This window comes from Neofelis nebulosa, chromosome 5 (assembly GCF_028018385.1).
Source record: "Neofelis nebulosa isolate mNeoNeb1 chromosome 5, mNeoNeb1.pri, whole genome shotgun sequence".
NCBI classification, from domain to species: domain Eukaryota; kingdom Metazoa; phylum Chordata; class Mammalia; order Carnivora; family Felidae; genus Neofelis; species Neofelis nebulosa.
In genome coordinates, this window is record NC_080786.1 from 85,323,280 (window position 1) to 85,330,970 (window position 7,691).

Here is a 7,691-nt window from a genome sequence, read left to right on the forward strand (position 1 = left end):
TCAGTAATTGTTATTGTTGACATATAACCTCCACGAAGATAGGAACTTTCTCTGTTTTGCTCATTCCTATAGGCCCAGCGACTAGAACAACAACCAACAGGTGGTACTACTCAAAAAGTATTGAATAAATTAGCCTATATCGTTAAATGCAGGAGAAGGAGGTTTAGAATTCTTACACATTTTTCAATAACTTTGGTGCTTCTTGTAAAAGTCAGGAATCAATCAGAGAAGTGGAATCAGTAGAAGATATACATTGATATATACTAAAAGATTTATTGCAAGTATTTGGTTGATATGATTATGGGGGCTGGCTAGGCAAGGCTGAAATTTGCAGGGCTGGTCCTCCGGAAGGGCTGACCGGCACTCTTAGATGGAATTTCTTCCTTAGGCAAGCTTCAGCTCTACTTGTAAAGCCTTTCAAATGACTGAATTCGGCTCAACCATATTCTTTTTTTTTTAATATTTATTTATTTTTGAGAGAGAGAGAGAGAGAGAGAGAGGGAGATACAGAATCAGAAGCAGGATCTGAACTGTCTGCACAGAGCCCAACGCAGGGCTGGAACCCACGAAGCTGAGATCATGACCTGAGCTGAAGCAGAAGCTTAACTGACTGAACCACTCAGACGCCCCTCACCCATATTCTTTAGGATATGGTCAATAACATCTACAAAATACCTCCATAGCAACATCTAGATTAGTCTTTAATTGAATAACTGGAGAAATTGCTTAGACAACTTGACACACAAAAAAGACACAGAAAAATCAGTAAATGTAATATACCATGTTAAGAGGATAAAGGACAAAAATCATATGATCATCACAATAGATGCAGAGAAAATATTTGACAAAATGCAATACCCTATCATGATAAAAACATTCATGCCAAAGTTCATAGCAGCATTATTTACATTAACCAGAAAATGAAAATAATCCAAATGTTCATCAACTGATACATGAAACAACAAAATACAGTATATCCACACAATGGAATATTATTTGGCAATAAAAAATGAAATGTGGATACACGTTGCAACATGGGCGAACCTTGAAAACATGCAAAACAAAAGAAGTCCGTCACGAAAGGCAACATATTACGTGATTCCTTTTCTATGAATTTTCCAGAACAGGTCAGTCCATAGAGATAAAAAGTAGACTAATGTTTGCTAGGACTGGGGTAAGGAGGGAATAAAGAATGAGTGCTAACCTGTATGGGGTTTCCTTTTGAGGTTATGAAAATATTCTGAAGTCAGATACTGGTGATGGTTTTATAACTCTGTGAATATGCTATAAAACACTGACTTGTGCACTTTAAAGGGTAATTTTTATGGTATGCGAGTAATATCCCAATAAAGATGTTATGTCTAAAAAAAAGTATATTTACAAAGGGTTTTAAATAACATAATGAGGGCCATGGTTCAGTAGTGCTTTATTTAAACCTTATATTCCTCCAAGTACCATAATTCAATTCTGTCATTGAATTAGACCATCAGAAGGCTCCAAATGGAATCGTATTTAGTGCCTCACAATCACCCTAACAGCATCACCTGAACATTTTCCCTATAGTTTTTTTAACTTTTTTTTAATGTTTATTTATTTTTGAGAGAGAGAGAGAAAGAGACAGAGCATGAGCAGGGGAGGGGCAGAGAGAGAGGGAGACACAGAATCTGAAGCAGACTCCAGGCTCTGAGCTGTCAGCACAGACCCCAATGTGGGGCTTGAACTCACGAACTGTGAGATCATGATCTGAGCTGAAGTCAGACGCTCAACCGACTGAGCCACCCAGGCACCCCTCCCTATAGTTTTTTAAAATCCAAATTGTCATAATAAATAGCTGCGTGGAGCTTACTTCTGCACTTTTTTGCACAAATAATAAGAACATTGCCCATCCCATTACTATATCACTATCGTTCTTTGTATTACAGAATACTTCATGAAAATTTCATGTTAAGCTTTATTTTAGGAAATGCAATGTCCCTTAGGAATTATCCTTTCTGATAATCAAAACTATACAACTGATTTTAATTTCTTTTATAGCCTGGGAGGAAGCTCAGTTGAACCACAGCAATTATGTTGATCGAAGTAATTAAAATTTTTGTCTCCGTTTTTTTTTTCTTTCTGTTTTTCTTCTCCTATTCATAACCTGCCACCTTAGTACATGGAATTTTGGTGCAAGTCACCTCAAATCCCAGTATTTATTTGAAGAATTGGTCCAGGATTGTGGACTAAGGTTCAGTACTTAATTGTGCCTCACATTAAATCAGGTTTTTCTATATTGGCACTTTGAGCTAGATCATTTGGAAGTGGGGGTCTGGTGGGGGGTTGCTCTGTGCATTGTAGGATATTTAGCAGCATCTTTGGCCCTCACCCACTAAATAGCAGCAGCTCTCCAGTTGGACAATCAAAATGTATTGAGACATTGCCAAATGTCCTCTTGGAGGGCAAAATTGCTCTCAGTTGAAAACCACTGCCATTAAATCATCATGGGAAAAAACTGACCATGCCCCACCCCCCCGCCCAACTCTTCCCAATAACTCTAAGAAGTACCAGAAATTCATCACTGTAGATGGTAGATGATAGATGGACAGACAGACAGATAGATACATAGATTCATACTTTGCTCACTTACTTGAGATGAATCCAGGACACCTCTCCACTTGGTGTCACTCCCTAAAGCAGATCTGTTTCCATATAGATCTTCTCATTTTACAAGGAAAGAATTTTTTTAAGTTTATTCATTTATTTTGAGAGAGAGAGAGTGAGAGAGTGTGCAGGAGGGTCAGAGAGAGAGAAAGACAAAATCCCAAGCAGGATCTGCACTGTCAGCATGGACCTTGATGCAGGGCTCAAACTCACAAATTGTGAGATCATGACCTGGCCTGAAACCAAGAGTCAGACACTGCTTAACCCACTGAGCCACTCAGGCGCCCCCAAGGAAAGAATTTCCTTATCTATTATTTCATGTGAGCCCAACAATCCATTAAAAAGGAAATTATTATTACTCCAATTTTTAGATGAGGAAATTGAAGAGTGAAAATGATCAACTTCAGAGCTAAACTCTAAATTCAGTCCTACTCCCCTCTGTCCATGTATCTCCACTATCCCACCCTCATGGGAAGACATGAGGGATGGAGTGCCATAAGGCTAACGATGGTCTTACAAAGTGCCAACAATCTAAAATAGCGGTTAATCCAGTCAATACCGAGAAAACAGATTACCGCTTCCCAGATTACATTATACTTTAATTAAAAACTCACAAATTTCCATTAGATCTAACATCCTGTTTACAGAGAATGCAGGGGATAGAAGAATGAGTTAGACACTGGTAGAAAATAACCAAATCCAGAAGTGGGAACATTCTATAGGACAACTGGTCTGAACTCTTTCAAAGTCAGTTCTTGAAAATAAACAATCAAAAAACAAAACCATGCAGGGAATGTTTTAGAATAAAACAGACCAACAAAACATAACAATCAAATGCAATGTGTGAACCTTGATTGGAATCCTGGTAATATATAAAAGGAATTCTTAGAATGAAGGGAATTTTGAGTTTGGACTGGATATAAGATTGTGGAATCAATCTTAGTGTTCTTAGATGTGATAACGGTATTGTTCTTAATCTGTTTTTTTTTTTTAAGGGTGGTTTTATTAAAACATGGGACAGGACTGGTAGGCAGAAAGAGCGGCCTGATTTTGTTCTTATTCTTTTTTTTTTAATTTTTTAAATGTTTATTTAGTTTTTGAGTGAGGGAGAGACAGAGTGTGAGCGAGGAAGGGGCAGAGAGAGAGGGAGACACAGAATCCGAAACAGGTCCAGGCTCTGAGCTGTCAGCACAGAGCCTGACACGGGGCTCAAACCCACAAACTGAGAGATCATGACCTGAGCCAAAGTCTGATGCTTAACCGACTGAGCCACCCAGGTGCCCCTGTTCTTATTCTTAAGAGATACTTGTGGAAAGTATTTTGGGATAAAGTACCATGATATCTGCAATTTTCGAATGGGTTGACAATAGCAAAACAAGATAGATGATAGATAAAGTAGATATGGTAAAATATTAACATTTAAAACATTTACATGGAAGAGGGGAAGGAATTTGTTGTACTATTCTTTCCATTCCTCTGAACATATGAAATATTTTCATAGTAGAAAGTTTAAAAAAAGGAAGTTGTGGGGCGCCTGGGTGGCTCAGTCGGTTGAGCATCCGACTTCAGCTCAGGTCATGATCTCACCACTCGTGGGCTCAAGTCCCATGTCGGGCTCTGTGCTGACAGCTCAGAGCCTGGAGCCTGCTTCAGATTCTGTATCTGCCTCTCTCTCTGCACCCGCCCCCCCCCCCCCCCCGCTTGCATATGTTCTCTCTCTCTCAATCAAAAATAAACAAAACCATTTAAAAAAATTTTTTTTTAAAAAGGAGGTTGAAGGGAAATTAACAAGTCTCATTAACGCACTGATTTTATTAATTTTTAATTTTTAATTTTTTTAACGCACTGATTTTAGAGTAGCCCACACATCACTTTGTGGGGGGTGTACATGGTTATGCTTCGAGGACCCCGTGACTCCCCCTATAGCTGTCAACAACATTCTTTGTACAGATGTGGCTCTACCTTTCTCTGGGGAGAAGTTCTGTAGCTCCCATCTGATTTTTTTCAAATGGGCCCCACCACTCCAGAAAGGCTGAGGCCTTGAGGCTTGTCTGGGGATTTGGGGTCTGGTGGCTGAAGATACGTGAGATTCTTGGACTTTGAGACATTTTCTGGCTACTTAAATCACATGTTGTAAATGGCTGCCTAAAGTCACAGGACCTTAGAACCGAAAAGAGCCTTAGAAATGATCGAAGCTCTGAAATAGGCCTTGCCCAAGGTCAGGAATTAACTTCGTGGTAGAAAGAAAAGCAAAGTCCAGGTCTGATTCCCAGGTTTCCACTCTGCTTATTCAAAGAACCAGCCTTTGTTCAATCACCTGACCTCTTCCAGTTTCTGCGTAGACTAGAAAAGCCATCAAACATACTTACGTAGGCCTTCCTGACCGCTTCCCCCCACCTCCTTATCTGATATCCCCTCCTACTATCCTACCCTGGCTCACTCCTTACCTGCCACATGATCTCCTTGGGGTTCTGCTGACACAGGCAGCACTTGTGGCCTCAGGACCTTTACTCTGGTTGCTCTTTCTTGCAGCTCTTCCTCCAAATGTTTAATTGCCTAACTGCCTCACATTCTCCACGTATGCTCAGGTCTCTCCATGTGGCAAATCACCTGTTTAATAGTCCAGCCCCCACCCCACCACCCCCAACATCACTTGGCCCTACTGCTTATCTTTTTTCCATAGCACCTGTGTCCTAACACCTATTCAATTTTCTTATTTATTATGCTTTTTCGTTTATGGTCAGTTTTCCCCGTTAGAAAATAAGCTCCACAAGAGCAGAGATCTTTGTTTTATCTACTGATAAATCCCAAGTGCTTACAGCAGTGCCTGGTACACAGAAGCTATTTAATACTGGAAATGTTGGTTGAATGAATGAATGTTCTTTCGCTGCAACTCAGGATTTAATTTCAACTTAAAAGGGGCCACAAAAAGGCAAGAAGAAAAAAGGTAGGAAAGATGGAGGAGAGGCATTATACTGAATGTTTTCATTATTTAAAAGATGGGATGTAGGCTTTGGGGCATATGAACAGTAGCCCAGCACTGTCTTGCACAACGTCAGCCAGCACAGCTCTGTACGCAAAAGAGATTAGCAGCGTCTCTTCCGCCGGAGGGCTTACATGTTGCAATTCTCTTGTAATAAGTTCCTAAATATTTAATACTTGAATGACTTCCTAATAGGGTGTTGATTTACTACATCATAGGCATAATTAAGAGGCTTCAATTCAGGTCTGTTGGGATTAAATTTAAAGCCCGAAAGCTTAGCCTTCAGAGCCAAGCAAATCAGAAAACAGCACATGCATGATGCAGAGGAACATTTACACACAAGCTCAAACTTGCAGCTGTATTTCTAAGATCCCCATCTTTGCTTCGGGCCCAATGGGCTTCACTTCCTTCTGAGTCTGTGGGTGAAACCCAGATGAATCCAGAGTGTTACTCCCATAAGGATCTCGGTGGAGGGCCCCACAAACAGTCCCAGCAGTTTTTAAGCCTTGGAAGGAGACCTTGATCTGGTATTTATGTAGACAGGTTCCCTCTCATCTTCCAGTACAGATGGATGTGGGTGTTCATTGCTAAATGAAACTGAGGCTCAACTTCAGAGGAAAAAGTATTTGCTTGTAGCACGTAAATGTTCCATATGTTTCGCTAGTAACTTTTTTTTCAAAATTTTTTGAATGTTTATTTATTTTTGAGAGAGAGACAGAGACAGAGCATGGACGGGGGAGGGGCAGAGAGAGAGGGAGACACAGAATTCAAAGCAGGCTGTCAGCACAGAGCCCGACGTGGAGCTCAAACTCACGAGCCGTGAAATCACGACCTGAGCTGAAGTCGGATGCTCAACCGACTGAGCCACCCAGGTGCCCCTTGCTAGTAACTTTTCATTGCAAATATGCATGTCTATCTCACCATGACCTCAAGTTATAAGGGAGCAAGTGGACTGGTTGGTAAGGGATATTGGAGAGGTCTGACAAAATGTGGACAAAATTGTTTCCCCATCCTCAGCATATTGTACACCAGGGTCTGTCAGACAGTTTTCCTGAATTACAAAATTCTTCTCTTCCCTGAGGATCCACCTCGTCCCTTTTCCTGATGCAAGCTTACCCGAATAGTTATTGGCCTCTTTTCATAGTGACAAACCATTGCCTCTGCTCACTTATTCCTGGCTTGAGACGTAGGGAAAAGAGGTTTAGTGAGAATTTTCTTAAAAAAAAAAAAAAAATACCAGGGCACCTGCATGGCTCAGTGGGCTAAGCACCTGACTCTTAACTTCAGTTCAGGTCATGATCTCTCAGTTCGTGAGCTAAAGCCCCACATTGGTCTCGGTGCTGATCTCATAGAGCCTGCTTGGGATTCTGTCTCTCCCTTTCTCTCTGCGTCTCCCCTGCTCATTCGCTCGCTCTCTCTCAAAATAAATAAACTTAAAAATAATATGTTCTTTTCTGTGGTTGTTGTGGTCACCATTCATTGAAGAAGTATTTTGTGGTGCACCTGGGTGGCTCAGTTGGTTAAGCGACCAACGTCTGATTTTGGCTCAGATCATGATCCTGGGGTCATGGGATCAAGCCCCGAGTCAGGCTCCACGCTGAGTGTGGAGCCCACTTGGGATTCTCTCTCTCTCTCTCTCTCTCTCTCTCGCTCTCTCTCTCTCTCTCTCTCTCTCCCTCTGCCCCTTCCCCACTTGCACCCTCACTCTCTCTAAAATAAAATAAAATAAAATAAAATAAAATAAAATAAAATATTATTTCATGAGTGACTACTATGCGTTTTAGAATGTGCCAAGCACTGAAGAAACAGTAGCACAGAACACTGCTCCCGTTCCTAGGTATTTACAGTTTAAGGTAGTAAAACCAAGAAATAAAAGAAACCAGGAAGTTGAGACACAGAAAGAGAGACGCAGCAAAGAAGGTGAGTACAGATGGTTGTGGAAACTTCCTGGGGACTAAGGAAGACTTTCAGTAAGAAGCAGCATAGCACAAATCTGTGAAATAGGAAGCGAGAACAAAGACAAACATCCATGATGGCACTGCCCAGGCGAGGCACTGTGAGAGCCATA